This window comes from Narcine bancroftii, chromosome 2, assembly GCF_036971445.1.
Source record: "Narcine bancroftii isolate sNarBan1 chromosome 2, sNarBan1.hap1, whole genome shotgun sequence".
In the NCBI taxonomy this organism is placed as follows: Eukaryota; Metazoa; Chordata; class Chondrichthyes; order Torpediniformes; family Narcinidae; genus Narcine; species Narcine bancroftii.
In genome coordinates, this window is record NC_091470.1 from 337959685 (window position 1) to 337984426 (window position 24742).

General features: G+C 41.7%; 1 protein-coding gene across 12 annotated transcripts in view; it reads left to right on the forward strand.

The window, feature by feature from the left end:
• map3k22 (mitogen-activated protein kinase kinase kinase 22) overlaps positions 1-24742 on the forward strand; it is a 179077-nt gene that overhangs the window by 133605 nt on the left and 20730 nt on the right. For 8 of the 12 annotated variants that reach the window (XR_011352491.1, XR_011352495.1, XR_011352496.1 and 5 more), the window contains one exon: positions 4817-4913. The exons of 1 other annotated variant lie outside the window; for it this stretch is intronic. The gene's annotated coding sequence lies outside the window, so the exon portion shown is untranslated. Of the gene's footprint in view, positions 1-4816; positions 4921-7855; positions 8252-8319; positions 9806-24742 lie in introns of those variants that run through there. 3 more of the 12 variants (XR_011352489.1, XR_011352490.1, XR_011352487.1) reach the window with 3 other exon arrangements.

Consider the following 24742-nt stretch of genomic DNA (forward strand, 5'->3'; position numbering starts at 1 on the left):
ACAAAAACTGGAGAAGTCGACATTGACATCATCTGATTGGAGACTGCAGAAACAGAATGGAAAGTTTTATTGCTCCAATTTTCACCTCATTACAGGAAGGATGTAGAAGCTATGTAGAGGGTACAGAGGAGATTTATCAGGATGTTGCCTAGATTGGAAAATGTCTTATGAGGCAAGGTTAGCAGAGCTGGGACATTTTTCTCTGGAGTGAAGAAGGATGTGAGGAGTCTTAAGAGGTCTACAAGATTGAGAGGAAGAGATGGGGTGGACAGCCAGCACCTGTTTCCCAGGGTAGGAATAACAAACACCAGAGGACGTGTACAAAGTGAAGGGAGGGATTTTTCTTTTTCTGCAGAAACTTATGGATGCCTGGAGTGCCTTGCCAGGGATCGTGGTGGAGGCTGAAACATAAGAGGCATTTAAAAGACTCCTCAACAGACACATGGATGAAAGAAAAATAGAGGATTACAGGGTAGGGAGGATTTAGTACTTAAGGGATATAATGGGTCAGCACAATGTTGATGGGCAAAGAGCCTGTAGGGTGCTGCAGGGTTCTATTATAGCTATCGGCCATCGCGAGTAGAAGAAACACGCCAAATTGAGTAGAGTTTCAAATCAACTGATTTACTGATTCAGACTTGCGTGCTAAAACGTCTACACTGGTCCCAGTGGTCTCAGCCCTCATGTGGGGAGGAAGTGACATCAACTTCCTGTCCATTCCCTCTGCCCCACACTGAGAGCCCTCGAATATGTCTCCGACTGTGGCTCGACACTGAGTGCTGGCACTGGTTTGCCTGCCGCATGGGTGAGCCACCGCACTATGGTAATTTCTAAAGGTCTCAACTTGGCCGTACCTGAGGTCATGGACGGACATGTCAGTGTAGCAATGGTGTGTGGAATGGAAGTGGTTAGGCACTTGCTTTTGCAGCAGGCAGGGTGAAGGTGCTCCACAAAGCCATCATGTATTCTGCATCCAGTCTCCCTGACAAAGAGGTGGTCACATCAGGAGATCCAAAGGCTGTAGATGTCTGTGGGTTCACAGGTGAATGTTGTTTTACTTGGTATGACTGGGGCTCCAAATGATGGTGAGAATGTAAGCGTAGCATTTCTTGGAAGATTGAGTTGGAAGGGATGAGAGGATGAGGTTGTCTAAAGGGAGCACTCCCTATGGAAAGCAGAGAGGGGAAGGGGAAGATGTGTCTAGTCGTGGGATCCTGTTGTAGATGGTGGAAATTGATATGTTGGATGCAGAGGCTGATGGGGTGGGAGGTGAGGATGAAGGGAAACCATGTCTTTGTTACATTTGGGGGTGGGTTGGAAGAGGCCAGGGCAGATGTGAGGCATAAAAAGGAGGTGCAGGTTAGGACTGAGTTAATAGCTGAAGAGGGGAAGTCACACTACCGCTCAGTATCTTAAAAACCCATCTGGTTCACTAAAACCACCTTGGAAAAAGTGGACATTTTCATTCTTATGTGTGGTGGAAATTTTCTCAGATGTATCTATTTCAATGTAAGGAGTATTGTAGGAAAGGCAGGCAAGCTTAGAGCATGGATTTGCACATGAAATTATGACATTGTGGCGATTACTGAAACTTGGTTGCAGGAGGGGCAGGACTGGCAGCTCAATGTATCAGACTTCAGACTTGTGTTGCTTTAGACATGATAGAACGGCAGACCAGAGGGCTTCTCTACTGCAGCAGCTATACGGGTGGAGTTGAGGAACAGGAAAGATACGACCACATTCATGGGGTTGTATTATAGACCACCTAATAGTCAATGAAAATTGGAGGAGCAAATCTGTAGAGAGATAATAGCCAGCTGAAGGAAAGATAAGGTTGTGATAGTAAGAGATTTTAACTTCTGCATATTGATATGGACTCCCGTACAGTAAAAGAGCTGGAGGCTTGGAGTTTGTCAATGTTAACAAAAGTTTTTTAAATCTATATAGGTAGTGGTACAAACCAGAGAGAATGCAAAACTGGATCTCATATTAGGAAACAAGACAGGAGAGGTGCCAAATATATGTGTAAGGGAACATTTCTGATCCAGTGATCATAATTCCATTAGTTTTAAGTTAATTATGGTGAAGGATAGGTCTGGGCCTTGGGTTGAGATTCTACATTGGAGAAAGGGCAATTTTGAGGAATTGAAAAAGGATCTAAAATGTGTGGATTGGGATAACCTGTTTTTGGGCAAGGATGTGTGAGTTAAGTGGAGGGCATTCAAAGGTGAAATTTTGAGAGTACAGAGTTTGTATGTTCCTGTCAGGATTAAAGCAAGGTTAGCAGGAACAGGGAACCTTGGTTTTTGAGGGATATTTGGGATCTGGTTCAGAAGAAGAGAGACGTATAGCAGGTGTAGGCAACATTGGAGCAAATGATGAACTTGACGAGTATAAAAAATGCAAGAAAAAAATCAGGCAAGCTATAGGAAGACACGAGGTTGCTTTGTCAGACAGTATGAAAGAAAATCCTAAGGGTTTCTACAGGTATATTAAGAGCAAAAGGATAGTAAGGGACCTTGATGATCAGAGTGGGTGGCTTCTTATGGAGCCAAAAGAGATGGGGGAGATCTTGTATTTTTTTAAATCAGTATTAACTCAGGAAATGGGCACAGAGTTGAGGGAAGTAAAGAAAACTAGCAGTGAGGTCATGGAACTTATACAGATTAAAGAGGAGGAAGTGCTTGCTGTCTTAAAGCAAATAAGGGTGGATAAATTCCCAGGGCCTGACAAGATATTCCCTTGGACTTTGAAGGAGGCTAATGTAGAAATTGCCTGGGCTGTGGTAGAAAAATTAAAATTGTCCTTAGCCACAGATGTGGTGCCAGAGGATTGGATGATAGCTCACATTATTCTATTGTTTATAAAAGGCTCCAAAAGTAACCCTGGAAATTATAGGCTAGTGAGCCTGTCTTCAGTAGTAGGTAACTTATTGGAAGGTGTTTTAAGAGTTCAGATATACAGCTATTTGGATAGCCAGAAACTGATTAAGGATATTGTATTGGATAAATATTTATCCATTACACCTCCCTTTCTTTAAAGCCCATGTGACTTTCTCATTTGCCAAAACCCCCACCTTCTTCAGCAAACAACAGGAGTTATCCTTCTGCTCAAGTTGTTGTCTTAGATAAACAAAACCCAGGAGTGACCTTCCTGTGAGCACTTTGCAGAAAGGTATTTGTAGCCAGCCTGTCTCCAGTCCATTCATTTTATGACGTCAGTTCAATTAACACCTACTTGTGAAATGTGCATCACACTTTCCATTCTTTCTGCAATTTTTATTAAATATAAATTATTCAATCTTTCAAATAAGAACTATTTTAAAATGCGTGTATGTATGTAACCAACTCTAATTTTGCCAAATTCCCCCAAATATTACCAAATTCTCCTAAATATTTATCTATTACAATAGTCAACTTTGCTGTATGCATGGATAGGTCATGTTTAACCAATCTTATAGAGCTTTTCAATAAAGGAAAGGCTGTGGATGTTTTCTACATGGACTTTAGAAAGGCCTTTGACAAAGTCCCACATGGGAGATTAGTCAGGAAGGTCCTGATGCTAGGTATTTATGGTGAAGTACTGAAGTAGAATTGACAATGGCTGGAAGGGAAAAATCAGAGAGTAATGATGGATGATTGCTTCTCAGACTGGAGGCCTGTGACTATTTAATATATATATATATATATATATTAGTGCAAAAAAAGTGTAAAAAATTTGGTATTGTTTGTACAGCATTCAAAGCCTCAAGTAAGGAGACCAGAACTGAATACAATGCTCCAATTATTGCCTCTCCAGTACCTTGTACAATTGTAGTAGAATCTCCCTGCATTTAAATTTACACCTCCTGTAGTCAGGACAACATTGCATTTAGCTTCTTGATAGCCTGCGGTACCTGGAATGTTTTGTTATGATTCATGTACAAACATTCCTAGGTTTCTCTGTATAACAGAATGCTGCAATTTTTTCAACTTTTAAATAATAAACTAATTTATTATTTTTCCTTTCAAAGTGGACGATTTCACATTTATCAGAATTCTACTCCATCTTCCAGACTTTTCACACTCACTTCACCTATCTATATCTCTTTTCACTCTCCTTATCCTCTACATAATTTGTCATCAGAAAATTTAGATTCTGTAGGGGCCCGCTAACCGGGACATGACCCGGAACACAAAAGAGCAGATGAGCACAGCAAATGTGTAGACTCCAATGGGGCCAATGACCTTCATCCCAGGTGACCACCTGCATGGCGGGAAACAATGAGCAATAGTGGGAATTCCTCCCAACAAGAGATCAATACTGCTGTGATGTCACTCCTGTCAATAAATCAGTCTTCGACTCCTCGTGTGTGTCTTCTTTCCACACTTCACGGTAGCACACACTCTACGATACATTGTATTGTGAACAGTTGCAGGTCCAACACCGATTCCTGCAGCACACCACTAACCACTGATTGCTGCCCAGAGTAACACCTATATTTTCCACATTTCTCTCCTCTATTGGTTAACCCATCCTCTATCCATGCTAAAATATTAGCCCCCAAATCCACGTGGAAGACTTTTGCGTGGCACCTGATCTTCTAGAAATCTATGTAAATATGTTACCTTCACTGATTCCAATCTTACCTGTTCCCATCTTTCCGCTGCACTCATTATTTGTGGTCAGGAAAGTGGGAAGATTGACTGAGAATTCGTATAAAAAGAAATCAAGGGAATTATATTTTCAATGTAGTGTTATGATCCTCTCTGATGACTTTGTTTTGACAAATAACACACTTAGTTTGTTGTACCTTCCACATTGTTATATCTTCCAGAGGAATATTCTATGATGCAAGGCCCAATAGCATTTAACTGCCATTTTACAATCAGATGAAGACAGGAAAATGGTTCATGGGAAAGATAACTAAAATAATAAATTTAAAGGTACTTGCATATATTAAAAGTACAATCTGTAACTTAAGTAAGTTTGAGGAAGACATTTTCAAATTGAGATTAGAATGCATGAACTAATAATGTTGTTGGGCTAATTATCTTCATTACATATATCATCTGGGACTAAATCTGGACCAAACATTACAGTACATAAATCTTTCAGATGCAATAGATTATGTGAGACACTGCCTCATTTTTGGACCTTGTCACCCTGATCACAACCTCTTCCTACTGCTACCTTCAGACAGAAGATACAGAATCCTGAAGACCAGCACTTTTTGGTCAAGATCAGTTTTTTCCAATGTCCAGCAGGCTCTTGAACTTCCCCTTGAAACACAACATCATAATAGGGCTGGCTGCACTATCGTAACACCACAATTTTTACTTACACCATGGTAACTGTGGATATGAGCAACCTACCTTTTGTATTTATTATCTATTTTTAATTTAATATATTCTATTGTTTTTTTCATGTTTGGCTGCAGCCAATGTTTACAGGGTATGTGCATTGTACACTGATTATGACAATAAACTCACTAACATTACAATAGGTGGTAATGGTTATTATGGGAACCATAAAAGGAGAATTGAAGGACAGATGGGGCCAGACGGAATGAGAAAGTGAAGTGGATCCAGTGGGTGAAATCTGTGGATGGAGAGAGATGGGGATGAAAATGGGTTGCAGCAGAGATGGGGATGTCAGATAAAAACTGGTAAAGAGATGGGGGGGGGAGGAGGTGGAGGAGGAATTCAAAGGTGGATCAGAAGAGAGTGACAAATGCTCAAGAGGTGAGGATTAACTGGAATTAAAATGATATATTCATACAATTGGGCTGTAAACTACCCAACCAGATTATTTTGTGTTGGGTGGCAGCTTTGAAGACCTCATGTTGAGACCTCATTTGATGAAGGTGGAGAATCTGGAAGAAAGGGATGGCATCATTTCAAAAAACAAGATGGCGAAGTGCAGAATAGGGACTGGAAATCTACTTTTTCACTCTATGTCTTTACAACTTGTGAATCACCAGCCTCACTCTCCCAACTCTTTCCCTCTCCTTCCCCTACCCAGCTCCATTTGTCTTTCATCCTTCAGCCTTCCCAAGTTCACCAATGCCAATTGGCCTCTGTCTCACCAGTCTTCCTTGTACTGGTTATCTCTCCTCTCAGTCTTGATGAACGTTCATATTCCATTTCCTCAACAGTTACTACTTGACCCACTGACCCTCCTGTAGATTATCTTTGGCTCCAGATTTCAACACATGTCATCTCTCATTTCTCATTTATTTTCTGAGAGATTTGCCTCGGATATTCTCAAGGTAGTAAATTCTACGGACGTTGATAAACCCACCAAATCCAGGGTAAAAGTCAGGCATTATATTGCTTTCCTATTAGTAGATACTTGAGTTGGAAGGGGTTGTGCATTGTATGACCTTGCTCAATAATTGTGTAGAGGATAATTCCTCCTGAACAAAAGAACCCATACCTTAAAATTCTTGTCAATTTTCTGTGGGTGTTTTGTGAAGGTTAAGGGTTTGCTATAAATGGTGTAAGAAAGAAAAAAAAGAAATCTCTTAATAGAGAATCTTAAATCCATCAATGCTAATGTTCTAAACAAGGAGGAAGAAATTATTCTTCAGCACCATTTACAACGACACCCAGTCCCCAAATATTAATAAAGTACTTTTAAGTATAATGATAGATATAATCAAAAATCTTCCACGCACAATTATTTTGGATGTTGGTGTGAGAATAGCATTGTTTCCCACATTTGGAAAAATCTCTTGTACTTCTATATAAAAAGAGTGCCATGGGATATTTCACATCCTTCTAGGGGAGAAACAACTTTGTTTTGTAGTTTGTTTGAAAGCTGGACTCTCACTGGTGCCACAGTGGTGATTCTGACATGAATTTGAACACAGGGACGTCTGGTTCAAAAACAAATGAGATTATATTACTGGCTTACTTCTAAAGTCAACTCTGTCAATCTTCATATTGTAAAATGGATCATCCAAATTGACCGCTCTGAATATGTTCTGTTCCAATGACTGAAGAGGGCAGTGTTGACATTCATAGATTTCTGAAACCAGAAATGTTCCAATATCTTTGTTTCTGCCTTCTCAATGTTATCACCCCCTATCAGCAAATATCTGTTCCAATGCTAAATGTTTAGGTGTGAGCATCAAGGGAAAGCGTTAATGCATGCATCTGACAGCCAGACACACTAGTTCTAAGAACAGTCACCAGCTAAAAGCCACCAGCAGGAATTTAGATAGATGTATGTTGAATGCTTTATCTCTCCTTCATGTCATCATCAACCATGGTCCCCTTCCCTATCTAGAGCTATCCAGGAAGGAAATTTCACTCATAGCATGTAATATTTTTCAAAATGTTTCAATTAAAGTAAATATTCAGAATTCTCTTTTGCAAATTACATTGAATTTGCTTCTACCTGTCACTCAAATGTTTCATTCAGGATCATAATATACAACTGCACAAAACATTTCTCTCCATGCACTGTCAAGGTCTTTTCTCTATGATGTTCTCTAGTAACTGTCTCTCTGAGCAGTGTAAACAATTTTGCTTCATGTATTCAATCAAAATCCATTGTAATTGAGTGCTTTCCAATAGTTTCCAGGGCAAAAGTGTGCACACCAAAGGACATACATTTAAGGTGAAGGAAGAAAATTTAACAGAGATGTGTGGGGCAAATATTTTACACAAAGAATGATAGGAACCTGGTACGAGGTGGCAGGACTTATGGTGGAAGCAGATATAATAGTAGCATTTAAGAGGCCTCCAGATAAACACATGAATATGAAGGGGATGGAGGGATATCTATCAGGTGGAAGCAGCAGAGTTTTAATTTGATTTGGGCATCATGTTTGTAGACATAGTAATACAGAAAGATTCTAAACCAACAGGCACTGAACAGGCAAGTGTGAACAGAGTCGAGCAGGACAAGTGGACAGTGTTATTGCATACAAATGGAGCAAATATTCATTTCAAGCTGGACACAGGGGAAAAGGTCAATTTGATCTGTGAACAACATCAGGGCAATAAAGATAAAGCCATACATCCATGGAAATCCTGTACAGATTAAAGCTTACAATGGACAGAGCATGGACATGAAAGGTACATGCAAGCTCAAGGTGAAAATTAGAGATAAAGAGCACCACCTCAGGTTCACAGTAGTCACATGAATCACTGCTGGGTGACAAAACCTCTGAAAACTTAAGCCTAGTGAAGAGGATGTACATACCAGGGAAATGCATTGTGTTAGCTGATGCATTATCCAGGGCAATAACACAGAGTGAACACAGAATAAGAGTTTCACAGAGACAGATGTGAATCTCCACGTGAATCTGATGAATCAATTTCTTTCTAGGTCTTACATGAAATCTAAGCAGATCACAGCTAAAATAGAAAAGGACACAGTTCTACAGAAGATCATCAAGAATTTGAATGAAGAATGGCCTAGAAATGAATGTCAGCAATACTATAACATCAGAACAGAGCTGAGTGTTGGCAGTGGGCAGAGCAGAATTGTTATTCCTCAATCACTGTGACAACAGATGCTGAAAAGGGTGCCTGAGGGGGACCTTGGAATGGAAAAGTACAAGAGGAGGGACAGAAATGCTCTTTATTGGCCAGGGATAAATGCTGAAATTGAGAGGATGGTTTCCAGCTGTGAGACCTCTCTGAAACATCACACAAAGCAGACAAATTGTGATCATAACTGATGTGCCAGCAGAACCATGGCAGAAAGTTAGGACTCGTCTGTTCCACATGAATGGAAGTAATTAGTTGTTGGTTATTGATTATCTATTGAACTATCTGGAGATTGCACTGCTTCCTAATATGTCTGCTGCTTTTGTAATCAAATATATCAAATCGACCTTTGCCAGACATGGAATTCCTCAAATTGTCTTCAATGACAATTGACCAACCCTACAGCTGTAGAGAATTCCGGAACTTTGCCAAAGAGTATGATTTTTGACATATGACCTCATGTCCTCTGCAACCACAATCAAATGGTAAAGCACAGGAAGGAGTTCACATAGTTAAACAGTTGCTCAAGAAAGCAGAAGAGGGTGAGTCAGATCTGTATTTAGCTTGATTGAGTTACAAAGCTTCACCACTTGATCATGGCATGTTACCCACTGAGCTTCTGATGGAATGTGGACTGTGCACCACACTTCCCTATTCTGCAGACCCAAACATGAACAGATGTTGAATTAAAACAAAAGTGTTCTCAATGGAGACAAAAAGCAAACTATGACAAGTCAGCCAGAAGCTTAGAGAGCCACTATCACAACATGACACAGTGAGATTCAGAGATTTCCACACCTGAGACAAAAAAGACTTCTGTTCTGGAGGAAGTAAATCTAAGATACGACACTGTCAGAACAGAGGAGGAATCAAAAGAACCTGCTGAAAATGCAAGAGACATTACAGGAACAGACAAATGCAGAAGATCCAGCCTGTACAGCAACAGAGGAAACAATACCAGTGCTGGACAGAAGTTGACCAGCAGAGGTGGCACAAGCACCCATGTTAAGAAAATCCACATGTGCTATCAAAGCACCTGACGCACTGAATCTCTAAAAGAAAAGGAACTGCACCCTTCTAAAGTTTGTGCTGCTGATGTTGTGTTTAACCTTGTGTTGAACTTTAAATTGAAATGAATACTGTATTAGTGTTGTTAGATTAAACACCTCAAGGAAAGGGGATGTAGTGATAGAGTGATAGTGACACTCCTGACCATTAGAGGGAGTCAGAGCCTAGTTTTTTGCAACTTCAGTTGGATTCAAGATGGATGCCTCAACCTGGTCTTGTGATTTAGCTAATAAAGTATAATTACTTTAAAAGAACTCATTTGTTTATTACAGTAAAATAAACATCACAATGTTTGGCTCAGACATGTGGCCAAAGGGCCTATTTCTGTGATGTACTGTTCTATATTCCATATTCTATGTCATGCCTTTTCTATTAAATCTGTGCTAACTTTCTCAATTCCAAGGATCACAATTGAAATTTCTCTAGCCACACCACTTCCCTGAAGGCTTAAAAATAATCTGCTGGGCCAGATAGATATTAAAGCTATGTGGGGTGGTGAAGAATCATGGAACTCCATTCAAACCCATTTTCATTTGAGATTTCACATCAAAAATGATGTACTTCATATTTCAGGGTATGGCTGTATTGGCTAAGAGACGAACATGGTGGATTAGTCATTTGCCACTGAAACAGTACGAAGTTTTCCAATCCTCCAATGATCTACTTCATCCATGATTAACATCCATCTTGCAACATATTGTTTATTCTAAACCCCTGGTGACATAACAAATAATGGATGAAATAATATCACAGTACAGTCACAGTCTTCTAAAGGCGCTATTTGCCTTGGCGAGTCTGTTGTCTATCTCGTTGTCGATCCTTGCATCAGATGAAATGGTGCAGCCGAGGTAGGTAAACTAGTTGACCGTTTTGAGTTCTGTGTGCCCAATGGAGATGTGGGGGGGCTGGTAGTCATGGTGGGGAGCTGGCTGATGGAGGACCTCAGTTTTCTTCAGGCTGACTTCCAGGCCAATCATTTTGGCAGTTTCCACAAAACAGGACGTCAAGCACTGGAGAGCTGGCTCTGAATGGGCAACTAAAGCGGCATCGTCTGCAAAGAGTAGTTCACGGACAAGTTGCTCTTGTGTCTTGGTGTGAGCTTTCAGGCGCCTCAGATCGAAGAGACTGCCGTCCGTGCGGTACCGGATGTAAACACCGTCTTCATTGTTGAGGTCTTTCATAGCTTGTTTCAGCATCATGCTGAAGAAGATAGTAAAGAGGGTTGGTGCGAGGACACAGCCTTGCTTCATGCCGTTGTTAATGGAGAAGGGTTCGGAGACAAAAGAGTCTGGAAAAACAACCACCTGAAGAAACACACAAAGATCAGCGTGTACAGAGCCATTGTCATACCCACACTCCTGTTCGGCTCCAAATCATGGGTCCTCTACCGGCATCACCTACGGCTCCTAGAACGCTTCTATCAGCGCTGTCTCCACTCCATCCTCAACATTCATTCGAGCGACTTCATCACCAACATCGAAGTACTCGAGCTGGCAGAGTCCGCAATCATCGAATCCACACTGCTGAAGACCCAACTGCGATGGGTGGGTCACGTCTCCAGAATGGAGGACCATCGCCTTCCCAAGATCGTGTTCTATGGCGAGCTCTCCACTGGCCACCGAGACAGAGGTGCACCAAAGAAGAGGTACAAGGACTGCTTAAAGAAATATCTTGGTGCCTGCCACATTGACCACCGCCAGTGGGCTGATATCACCTCCAACCATGCATCTTGGTGCCTCACAGTCTGGCAGGCAGAAACCTCCTTTGAAGAAGACCGCAGAGCCCACCTCACTGACAAAAGACAAAGGAGGAAACACCCAACATCCAACCCCAACAAACCAATCTTCCCTTGGAACCGCTGCAACCGTGCCTGCCTGTCCCGCATCGGACTGGTCAGTCACCAACGAGCCTGCAGCAGACATGGACATTGCCCCTCCATAAATCTTCATCCGCGAAGCCAAGCCAAAGAAGAAAAGAAAGACAGTCACAGTACAGTTCAATGGAAATAGATAAAACAAAACACAACACAAACAAGAGATCAGTGGAGACACAAGAAACTGCAGAGCAATAAACAAATTGCAGGAGAAATGTAATGGGTGAGGCAACATCTCTGGGTGAAAGAGATGGTCAATGATTTTGGTTGAGACCCTGCATTAGAACTGAAAGAAAAAAGGAGAGGTAGATAGTTTAAAGAAATGAGGGTGCAGAGTGAGGCAAGTGCTGCATGCTGGAGATGGATGCAGGTGAGGAAGGCTTGATGAGAAAATAGGGGAGGTGAAGTAGCAAAAATTGGAGATAACGAGATAACCTGGGAGGTGATAAGTCGAGACAACAAAGGATTTCTGATTATTGAATCTGTTGGAAAGGCAGGTGATGTGAGGAACCAGTTATGGGAGAGATGGTGACCAGATGAGAACAGTTGGCAGATGTGATAGGAGAGCCAGTAAGAGAAGTGTATGGGTAAAAGACAGATCAAGCCAACTTGAGATGGAGAAGGAAACTGGCTAACAGGAGTCTGGGGCAGCAGGATTTGGAAAGAAATGTATGCATGAGAGTACGTGAATATGAAGGAAAGAAAAAGAAACAAGTGGAGTGTGGATTACTTGAAATTGAAGAATTCAACATTCATGCCATTGGGTCAAGACTACTTCAGCAAAATATGTTTGCATTTGGCTTCACCCTGGCAGTGAAGAAAGCTGAGGACAAAAAGTTTGGCATTGAAATGGGAAGAGGATATAAAAATTTTTGTTCAGATGACCATTGTGGAGAGAGCATAGGTAATAGCCAAAGCAGTCAGTTGCCTTGACTGCATTTGGCACTAAAGTAGAATGAGGCCACATTGAGAGCACTGATTGTAATAGATGAATTAGAGGACGTCCATGTCAATCTCTGCCTCACCTGGATCCCTGGGTTGAGATAAAGGACAAAGTGTAGGGACAGGTGTTGCTTCTCATTTGGTGGCAGGGGAAAATGCGAGGGGGGGTGGTGGTCAAATGGATGGGGAGGGATATGTGAACAATGGAATTTAGAGAGAAAGTTTCCTGCAGAAAACAGAAAGGGGAAGATATGACTGGTCGCCGCTGGCAGAAATGATCTGCTGGATGCAAAGGATAGTAAGGTGAAAATTTCCCCCAGACAGAAGAGATGTAGAGAACCCTTCATTCTGCCAGCCTCTACATTCAACATGTCATTTTTTGATATTTTGGCAATTTTGCCTGTAGAAGGTGGGTCACGTGAAAAGGGACAGAAATTATGCTCTCTGTGATTAATTCAACATTAATCTTGCCTCTGAGTTTTATAGGATGAACATATTGTCTGCCATTAGTGGAAAGGAAGTCTACAATTGAGGATAGAGAAACTATTTCATTATTGTTGGCGCTCATCCAGATTCCTGAGAGTTATTAACTATAGAGTAATTTTAACACAAAGTGCAAATTCATTTTGTTACATACTTTAACATAGACTTAGATTGACAGTCAGGCCAAGATCATAAAAGAAACATTTGCACCAGATTTATACTGAAATTGAAGAGTATTTAATGAAATACTTTTTTTTAAAAGCGGAAAAGCTCAGATTGATGTGGTCGAGAAAAGATCAAGAAGGAGCAGAAAACAAATGAGTTCAATTGACACAGTTAAGTTTGAGTTCTGTTTATAAATAATAAACATAAATAAACATAAATAATGGAAACAGGTTAAATAAATCTGGGCTTAAGAACTGTAAAGTTCTTCGTGATTGTTTGACATTCCGGTCATCTATATCGTTATTCGATTGTGAACTTGCGTGAAACTCTTCCATTTGGTGCTAGGAGGATGCTTGATCTTGTGGCAGAATCAAGGTTGGAGTGGCACAGTTAATGTAGCAGTTAGCACCACGCTGTTACAGTGCCAGTGACCGTGGATCAAATTTGGCATTGTTTGCAAGGAGTTTTCCCCATATCTGTGTGGGGTTTTTCCGGGGCTTTGGTTTTTTCACTCCATTCAAAACATACCAGGGGTGTAGGTCAATTGGTCAGCATGGGCTCAAAGGCTGAAAGGGCCTGTTACCTAGCTGTAAACCTAAATTTAAATAAAAAGCTAAGTATAAAAATTAAAATGTAAAATTTAAATTTAAAAACTATAGAGCATACATTTAGAATAAGGGATTTTTCATTTAAGGTGAGAGGGGAAAGATTTAAAAGGAACCTGAGGGACAATTGTTTTGCACAGAGAGAGCTTTGTATATGGAATGAGCTGTCAGAGGAAACTGTAGAAGTGGGTACAATTATGCTACTGAAAAGTTACTTAGACAGGTACATGGACAAGGAAGGTTTAAAAGCATATGGGTCAAATATAGGCAAGAGGGACTAGCTCAGGATGGCAACATGGTCGCCATGGGCAAATTGAGCTTAGAACTTTTTTCTGTGCTGGATGACTCTATGATGGAGATGACAAGGAATTTCTTCTAGAGCAGCAAGGTGGTACAGCTGGAAGAGACACTGCTTCATAGCACCAGAGCCCTGGATTCAATTCTACCCTCAGATGCTCTGAGTGGAGTTTATATGTTCATTTTGTGACTGCATGGGTTTCCTATAAACGCTCAAGCTTCCTCCCACATCCAAAGACATGCAGGTTGGTTAGTTCATTAGTCATTATAAATGCACCCCACCCCCCCAATATGTAGAGTGTGGAGAGAATTAAAAAAATGAGATTAGTGTATATAACTTTCAGCTCAGACCTGACAGACCAAAAGACCAAATTGTGTGTTCCATCTCTTCATGTTCTATGACTTCAGCACCACCATGCCAAATAAATTCATTCACACACTCCAAGACTTTGGTTTCAGCAAACCCTCTTCAAATGGGTCTTTGACTTACTGTCCTGCAGATGGTAATTGGTTAGGATTGGTGACAACACCTCCTCCAGTGTCATCCTCAACAGCAATACACCTTGTACACTCATGAATTCTATCTATCTATTATATTTATTATCTTTCTGTACTGAAGTAATTTAATGTATACTATTGTAGTTGGTGTATCTGTTTGGCTGCAGCATGTAAAAACTTTCAGTGCATATATACATATATATATACATATATATTGAACTTCTGAGTATGACAATAAACTCTTACTCATTACCATCTTGTTCTGAAACTCTGTATTCTGCACTGTGTCTCCACTGTTGTATTGGTTGACAAGGTGGACTGTTGGTAAAACAAACATTTTCAATGTATCTTGGTACATAAATGAAGCAGCCAATGGACCAAATGGCTTACTTCTGTTTCTTTACCTTGAGAACATATTCAACAACAATACAGATTTTTGGTCCAGAGATGAGAGAAGGATTGTGAAAACATACAGGCAAGTGGAGCTGAGGCTCAGGTCAAATCACTGTTTTATAGCCAATTTCTCAAGATCTTTTTGTGAGCAATTGTACATGAATGTATCACCCATCTTCACCTGGCTGCCACACCTATGTATGGATCTTAATGGGTTCACAATGATCTATCTTTACCTTGGGAAGGTGAAGGATGATGGTGTATTAGTAGACTTTATTATCCAGTCTTCAACCTTCACCCCATGGATCTCCCATTACCTCAGAAATGCCTTCCGCTGAGGGTTTTGAGGCTGACAACTAAAAACAGTAAGAACCTTTTTGAAAATCTGAAATCTGTAGGACTTTTCTATATTTCCATATTTCTTTATGACATGAAATGAAGCCATTGAGTCTGAGCATTCCCTTTTCCCCATTAATTTTCCCTATAATCAGTTTGTTTCTCATTCCCATCAATTCTCTTCTCTCCCCTGCTCCACAATATTAAGCCATGGAACAATTTGCAGTGACTATTAATCTACCAAGCTTCACATATCTGAGATGAAGTGGGAAACTGGAGCACCCAGAAGAGACCCATACAGTTCTATAGAAGGTCAGACAGAATCAGTGGTCAGGATTAAACCTGGATCACAGGAACTGAGGCAAAAACCCAACCAGCTGTACTACTGTGTTAACTGTATTTTCTGATTGTTGCTGCATCTGTCCTGAGAGGCTTTGGCAAGATATGTGTGAGGACAGGGAGCTAAGCAATTGCTTTTTTTTTAATTTCAGTGCTTATTGTGATTGTCGTGGCAGTGCAGTTAATTCAGAAGTTGTAATTAGTGATGCCCAATTTATGTTTTTGAAGCTTGTAATTTCCAAGAGAAAGGGAACTCAGCAGAAGTTCCTCAGAAATGATGCAGTGCAGTAGGGGTTTCTTTCAATTAGGCATGAGGCAGGAATGATAAACAGCTTTAATTACACAGTATCCCTTGGAGTAGCTGGAGGAGAAGGCTCAGAGGACAATCACAGTAAAATCAGTAAAATCCCCTCATTATTTCTCGAATTCAAGATTCAATTTATTTTCATGTAATAAAGACAGTGCAATATTATACCAATTTTTTTTTGTCTGTTGTAAGGCAGACAGATTCGCCATCGGCAGAAATTGCCTGAAGCGCCTTTTACAGTCAGAGAAAGAGAAGAAAAAGAGAGTCTCCTCTGAGACACTGGGAGTCCATGGATTCTCCTCCAGTGCTCCTGCAGGCCCCTGTAGCCACACCAAGTCCAGTCTCAACCATCAGCAGCCTGAGCTCCAGATCCAAACCATTGACACGACCAGGAACCCTTCAGCACCCTCTCGCATTCCAGTTCTGATATCTGGTACCCCTTCAGCCAGTCTTGAGCAAGTCTCCAGCAATCAGCAGACCAGTGTGAATACCTTGACTGCAGTCACCAGCAACCCACAGCCTGCGTGGGTTCCTCGCTTTGAGTCGCCAACAGCTCACTGCCCATATATTATTCAGCCTCAGAGCCCTTCACTGGTCCGCTGCTTCATCTCTTCGTCTCCGTCTTTCTTGCCACATTAGGGCAAAACCTTTGCTCAGTATTCCTCTTTTTTTCTCACCATTCAAACACATAAGCTTAAAGGAGTTTTAGTGGTTAATTCCTTGCATGTGGGCATCAGTTGTAAGATCTTAATTTACTGCATGTCCCTGGTTGTGATTTAATGGAGCAAATACTTCATGGAATAGTTCAGAATTATTGATGTCATTTTTTAAAAACTACAGTTACACTTAGCACTAGCTGATATTCTATTTTAATGATTACGTAAGTGAAGTACAAGAGGATCCTAATAGGGGATCCTAATAGGGGATCCTAATAGGGGATCCTAATAGGGGATCCTAATAGGGGATCCTAATAGTCTGAGTCATCATGAAAGTAGGATTGGAAATAGTGTGCAATTATTTTTATTCATTTCTCGGTTTGAATCTCAATGCTTTGATTATATTTAGTGTACATCCCCTGTGGGTTTTGAACTTTAGAAGTACCGTATATTTTGGCATATAAGTCAACCCTCTTTCTTAGCCTCATTTTAATGGTTTTATGTTACGTCCGGTGTATAAGTCGACCCACATTTTTTGGGCTGTCCAAGCCTCCCATGAACAACCCAAACTTTTACAAGCACCCTGATCACAAGTAACAAACCTGTAAATTAAGTGAGTAAAAACAAAACATTGGCCTACTAGGCATCAGCAGCGACGGCCCATGGAGCTGGAACAGCAACATTGTGCTCCCGTCGGGAGCAGGAACTTCGGCCTACTAGGCAGGAGCAGCGACGGCAACATCAGGGTCCCAGGTAGGAACGGTTATGGTGGCGCTCAGCAATGGGGAGGTGTCGGGGAGCAGCAGTGCAGCTGGTGGGGAGATGCTTCCAGCATCGATTTACATTCCAAATTGATGTCAATTTGTTTTTTTTTTGGTGAATTTAAGGTCTCAAAAGTATATCTGATGTATAAATCGACACCACCCCACTTTTGAGGATTTTTTTTAGGGTTTCACTACTTATTCACTGAATATATATGGTAGTTAAGAGTTAGCTTTATTCATGGTTCTAGAATGATATACTGTATATGCAAACCTAGAACCATAGAATGCTACAGCACAGAAAACAGGCCATTCAGCCATTCTAGTATGTGGCAACTATTATTTTGCTAATCCCACTGACCTGCTCTCATTCTATAACCCTCCAGACCTCTCCCATCCTTGTATCTATCCAATTTACTCTTAAAACTCAAGATTGAGCCCACATTCACCACACCAGATGGTAGCTCATCCACACTCCCACGATTAATGTTCCCCCTAAACCTTTTCCCTTTCAGCTTAAAACTATGACCTATCACATTTATCTCCCCCAATCTAAGTGGAAAAAGCCTACTCACATCCATTCTGTCTATACCTCTCATAATCTTGTAAACCTCGGTTAATTCTCTCCTCATTCTTCATCGCTCAGCGGAATAAAATCCTAACCTGTTTAATCTTTTCCTGTAACTCAACTCCTGAAGACCCAGCAACATCCTAGTAAATCTCTGCACTCTTTCAATCTTTCTGATATCCATCCCCTGCAACTAGACAGCCAGAGAACCGCACACAATATTCCAAATTTGGCCTCACCAATGTCTTAAACAGCTTCAACATAACATCCCAACTCCTATACTCAATACTTTGATTTATAAAAGCTAAGATGCCAAAAGCTTTCTTTACAACCCTGTCCACATGCAATGTCACCTTCAGGGAACAATGTATCTGTATTCCCAGATCTCTCTGCTTCTCTGTTCTCCTCAGTGCTCTACCATTTACTGTGTATGTCCTACCTTGGTTTGCCCTTCCAAAATGCATGACCTCACACTTGTCTGCATTAAACTCCAAGTTCCATTTTTTGGCCCATTCTCCCGGTTGGTCCAGATCTTTCTGCAAGCTTTGAAAATCTTCCTCGCTCTCAACAATGTCTCCTATCTTTGTGTCATCAGCATTATCATCCAGATTATTCATAATACAACAAACAACAATGATCCAAGTATGGATCCCTGAGGCATACCACTAGTCACAGGCCTCCAGTCTGAGAAGCCACCATCCACTACCACTCTCTGTTTTCTCCCACACAGCCAATTACGAATCCTATCCTGAATGAGGAAGATCTTTCAAAGCCAAGATTGGACTCATAAGTCACTTAAGAGCCCATAAATAGATTAGTGGAATGAAGTCCATCATCCTTGACCTCAAGGGATAGCCATACGACCTTGCTGACTAACCTTCCATGTGGTGCTTTGTCCATGTAGACAACACAGTATTTCCTTAATCTACCTTCTTGGTAACCTCCTTGAAAAACTTTACAAGATTTGTTAAACATGACCTATCACACATTAAGCCATGTTGACTGTTCTTAATCAGCCCATGGCAGTCCAAATATCTATATAACCTATCTCTCAGAACTCCTTCCAATAATATACCTACTACTGATGTCAGGCTCACTAGCCTATAATTACTTGGTTTAATTTTGGAGCCTTTTTTAAACAACAGAACAACATGATCTACCCTCCAATCCCTGGCAACTCACCCATGGCTAAGGACATTTTGAATATATTGACCACGGACCCTGCAATTTCTACACTAGTCTTTCTCAAGGTCTGAAGGAATATCATATCTGGCCTAGATAATTTATCTATCTTTATTCACTATAAGGCAGCTAGGACTTCTTCCACCTTAATCTCCTTATGTTCCATGACCCTTCTGTTTGTTTCCCTTCATTCCTTATGCATTATGCCAGTTTCCTAAGTAAATACTAATGCAAAAACTGTCTAAGATCTCCCCCATTTTGTGAGGCTCTACACATAGTTGACCACTCTGATCCTCAAGGGAACCAATTTTGTCCTTGACTATCCTTTTACTCTTAATATACCTACGGCTCCTAGAACGCTTCCACCAGCGTTGTCTCCACTCCATCCTCAACATTCATTGGAGCGACTTCATCCCTAACATCGAAGTACTCGAGATGGCAGAGGCCGACAGCATCGAATCCACGCTGCTGAAGATCCAACTGCGCTGGGTAGGTCACGTCTCCAGAATGGAGGGTCATCGCCTTCCCAAGATCGTGTTATATGGAGAGCTCTCCACTGGCCACCGTGACAGAGGTGCACCAAAGAAGAGATACAAGGACTGCCTAAAGAAATCTCTTGGTGCCTGCCACATTGACCACCGCCAGTGGGCTGATAACGCCTCAAACCGTGCATCTTGGTGCCTCACAGTTCGGCGGGCAGCAACCTCCTTTGAAGAAGACCGCAGAGCCCACCTCACTGACAAAAGACAAAGGAGGAAAAACCCAACACCCAACCCCAACCAACTAATTTTCCCCTGCAACCGCTGCAACCGTGTCTGCCTGTCCCGCATCGGACTTGTCAGCCACAAACGAGCCTGCAGCTGACATGGACATTTACCCCCTCCATAAATCTTCGTCCGCGAAGCCAAGCCAAAGAAAGAAGAACTTATGGAAACTCTTCGGGTTTAACTTCACATTATCTGCCAGAGCAACCTCATGACTTCTTTTTGCTATTTTAGTCGAAGAAGGACAAAAGATTACGTTTGGTGCCCCGATGTTAGTTCATACCCCTCACACAGTCCGCACCATTCTCTTACAACGTGCCGGAAGGTGACTTACTGATTCTAGAATTTTAAAGTATGAAGCGATTCTCATGGATAGGGATGATTTGACACTGATTATGAAGAAAGAACAGAATCCAGCTGCCTTCTTGGTTTCTCCAGATTCTGATACTGTCCCCAATGATTTAGTGCATGTATGTTTAGAAGTGATAGATTTACAGACAAAAATTAGAGATGATTTAAGTGATGAACCTTTACGGGAGGGTGAAAGGTGGTTTATTGATGGATCTTCCCGCTGCATTGACGGCATTCGTTATAGCGGGTATAGTATAGTGGATGGGAATGAAGGAGTTGTGATTGAAGCCGGACGTCTTCCCGGTCATTGGTCAGCAAAATCCTGTGAATTATATGCCCTCTGTAGAGCTCTCCAGGGTTTAGAGGGAAAGGTGGAGACAATCTATCCCGACTTCAAGTATGCTTTTGGTATAGTGCACACCTTTGGAAAGATTTGGAAAGAGAGGGGAATGATAACTGGGAAAGGACAAAAGTTGATCCATGAAAACTTAATTGTTCAATCCTTAGATGCTCTTATGTTACCTGAGGAGATAGCTGTAGTTCATGTACGGGGCTATCAACTTATTGACAGTCCTGAAGCACAGGGGAACAGACGGGCAGATGAAGCTGCCAAACAGGCTGCACTCACAGAAAAAAATAGACATGCAGCTGTTACTTCCCACCCCACATGAGGTTCAAAAGACTCCCATCTTTTCACGGGAAGAGGAGGTTTATATGAAAGACCATGGAATGCGTCAAACTGCCGATGGGTTGTGGTGGAAGGCAGAGGGATGCCAAGTACTGAACAAAACCTTGGGTCGTCAGATTATTGATCAGCTCCACCAGCAGACACATTGGGGAACACAGGCACTTGTTGATGCTTTTGTACGGTCCTTTAATTGCTCGGGAATATACACCATAGCCAAGCAAAGTACTCAGGGGTGCCCAATCTGTCAGCAAGTGAATAAGAAAGTCATGCGCCAGGAAATGCCTGGCGGTCGCGATATAGCCGTACGCCCGTTTCAACGACTACAGATTGACTTCATGGAATTACCTAAGATAGGGGTTTATAAATACCTCCTGGTGATGGTGGATCATTTTACTCGATGGGTTGAGGCTTTCCCGACCCCTAATGATCGTGTTAGCACTGTTATCCGGATATTACTAGAGTCTGTTATGGCATTATTCAAACCATTGACTCAGATCGAGGTACACATTTTACCTCTCAGGTACTCCAGAGTGTGTGTAAAATTCTGGGAATAGATTGGCATTTACATACCCCATGGCACCCCCAGAGTTCAGGCCGTGTTGAACGGATGAATCCACCCTGAAAGATCAACTCATTTGACTTCATGAGGAAACTGGCCTCTCCTGGATTAAATGCTTACCCTTAGCTTTAATTAGGACTCACACAGCTCCTCGTAAGGGACTTTCTACTTCTCTGTATGACTTACGACAGAAGGGTTTATTAGCTCAAATCCCACCCCTGGACTATCTTATTCATTCTGTTAAACCTGGTGATTTGGTATATGTAAAAGCGTGGCAAGACCATAAACTAAAACCGATATGGGACAGCCCTTATTGTGTACTTCTGATTATAGACACTGCAGTGCGAACAAAAGAAAAGGGGTGGACTCACATACAATGCATTAAACAAGCTAAACCAGGAACTAAAGACGTTGATAATACACCCTCCACCTTGCGTGCAGTCTCGCATCCTTCTGGTCTGAAAATTACGCTACGCCGGGAAAAAGTGCTGTAATGTTATTTTTATTATTTGCTGTATTGTTTTTCTGCTGGTTCCCCATTTTTGGGAAACCACCCAATTGTATACAATGTATTAAGTCCTCCTGGAATAGGGGCAGCAGAGGTGATAATTACTTTGAGGAATGGACAAGTTTACCTTTAGAATGCAGAGAGGGCACAGGTATAGAGTCTATTCATAGTGGGGTACCTTATTTAGTATGGTTTAATTTAGGATCCCAACATGGACCAGGGAAACAGACCTGCCCTAGGGAGTGGATTGGGTTGGCGTCCTGGCCTCTACAGATATTAAAGAGATGAGTGCTAAAAATATGGTACAAAGAAGATGGTGGGAAAATGATAGGCAGAACATTAGTCAGGGCTAAGCCAAGCCAAAGAAAAAAAAAGACCTGGAGTAGGGATGAAGGGGGTATATATGCTAATGCTCGCAGACAAGCTGCTACTCACAGGTTAGGTAACAATAAACGCTCCCCCCCAACTTAGCATCTTGTAAATCATCCCTTGGGTCACGAATGCATTCGGAAGGCTAAAGGCAAGGCTAAAGGCAATCACTATAAGGGCGATTCGAGTTGTAAATGGCTCAGGCTGCTCCAGACTACCACAGCTGTTTGGCATTTAAACCGTTTAACCAGACTCCAGGCAGTTTTGAAGATTATCACCAAACAGACAGCGATGGCCTTTGATTTATTGGCTGAAGAACAACGACAGATATGAGCTACAGCTTATCAAAATCGCCTGGCTCTCGATTACTTGTTAGCTGCTGAGGGCAGCGTTTGTGAAAGATCGATTGATGACAATGGTCACAATGGTCAGGCGGTTGAACTTTTTACTGTTGACTGGAGGTGGATACTCACAGCCCTTATAGCAGTTGGACTCATTACTTTGGCCATCATGAAACTTCCCTGCCTAATGACTTGTGTGCAGTGTTTAATTCAACGGACCCTTCGTCAGATCCCTACAACCCAAAGGATGTATGTTTCCCGAACTCCGTCTGATGATGCTGAGATTACAGTTCGTTTACTGACTCGCTGGGAAAAAGACCAAGTTTCCAGTTGAGAATTTACTAAGCGTAGCTAAAGAAAAAGAGGGGATTGTGAGAGATAATAGATTATAGGAAGTAAAGTTAGTATGAATAAAATAAAGAATAATAGACTAGACTAGAGGAAGTTAAGTAAATGCTGAAGAGGGATGAATTCTGATAAGAGTGTGAGGAAGTGTTACGCAAGTACAATAGAAGAAAGGTTTTATAGTGATAGAAAGAACTAGCAAGTTCTGCATATAGAATTAGTAAGTCCTGGGGGTTGAGATGTGTGAATAAGGACAAAGGCAGATTCAGGAATAAGGACAATGACATGATGGGTCCCAGACAGGCTACCCCATGGTCAAGTTTACAGAAACTGCACATAGGCAGACAGAATTACCAAATGCCAAACCAATCCAGGAGGCAGAAGAATGTTAAGGGGGGGGGGGTTATCTCTACACTGAAAAGTTGGGTGAGCCCCAGTATCTGTGTGTATTCCTAGGGTAAGGAGAAGCACCCAACTTTGCACTGTTGTACAATAAATGTTCTTTGTTCTCAATTTTTGTTTCGAGCGCAATCTGTGAAGGTACTTCTGTTTCCCACAGAACCATTCATTTGTCTCTGCTTGGTATCACAACTGAGACAGGCTTGAGTAGAGAGTCAAGGCCTAAGCAGCATTTTGCTTTTGCTGTTGCTTGTCTAGTACCACTCGAAAGTCTTCATCACTGTGAGTGTGGCCTTTGGTAAATGGAAAAATGCTGGGGGCGTGTGGGCAGGAGAGAGAGAGAGAGAGAGAGAGAGAGAGAGAGAGAGAGAGAGAGAGAGATCGTGGATTTAATAAACATGAATCCTCAAAGGTGCATATCTCTTGCTATAAACTGAAGAAGGAGCAGGAGATGGTGTGTCCGTACTGGAAAGGAGATTTCAACACTTGTAAATGCAGAACAACTGAACAGGTATTATGTTTCCTCTGTCATCCATGTTCTCGGATTTTTCGTGGTAAACTAATTTCCTTTATGAGGGAAGATAAGCTTTTGATAACATGTTGGGGGGGGGGGGCGGTTCGTGGACTTTCCCTCTCCTTACTAGATTATGCAGTTAAAAAGAATCCTGATATGGCTGAGGTTGTGAAAATGATCCCTTGCAGTGCCACACACAGCTGCTACGACATGCAAAATGAACTCATAGCTACACTCAGCAGTGTGGTGACTGAGGCTATAGTGAAGGATGTAGGTAACTCCTATTGAAAGTAGAAGGAACCTCACCGGATGAGAAAATATGTCGATTATCATTCTATTTTTTAATGAGTCATATGAGGTCACAGAACATCTGTGTATGATACATGATAACAGCTGGCAAAGGTGATTAGCAGACATCGTTTTGGCAGAGCTAAATGAAGTTGGACTGGACATAGCAAAGATTTTAAGCCAGGTATTTGATGGGGCTGCTCTGATGTCTGGAAAGCATGATGGCATTCAGAAGCTACTGCAAGAGAAACTGGGTCGTGAGATACCTTATGTACATTGCCTTAATCACCAGCTATGGACTTCTTTCATGAGTGTGATGCCCTCTTCAAATTCTTCAGGAAGGCCACCATTGCTGTGTACTATAAGGATGTGTATCTTAAATGCCTTCTGGAATAGAGATGGACAGGACATCTTGCCACTGTGTCAATCATTCTAAACTCCCTCGCTGACATAGCATCCCTTTTAATTAGTGGGATTGACTCTTTCCTGGTCTATAGCGCAGATGCACAAATGGAGGCTGTGGGCCTGCTGCTCGAGATGATCCAGGCCAGCTTCTCATTCATTGCCATTTTCTCAGTTCTTGTCCTGTTGGACCCACCAATTTTCTATAGAAAGAGAACACTGACAAGTTTAAATGTTGAGGCTAGTGCAACAGCTTGT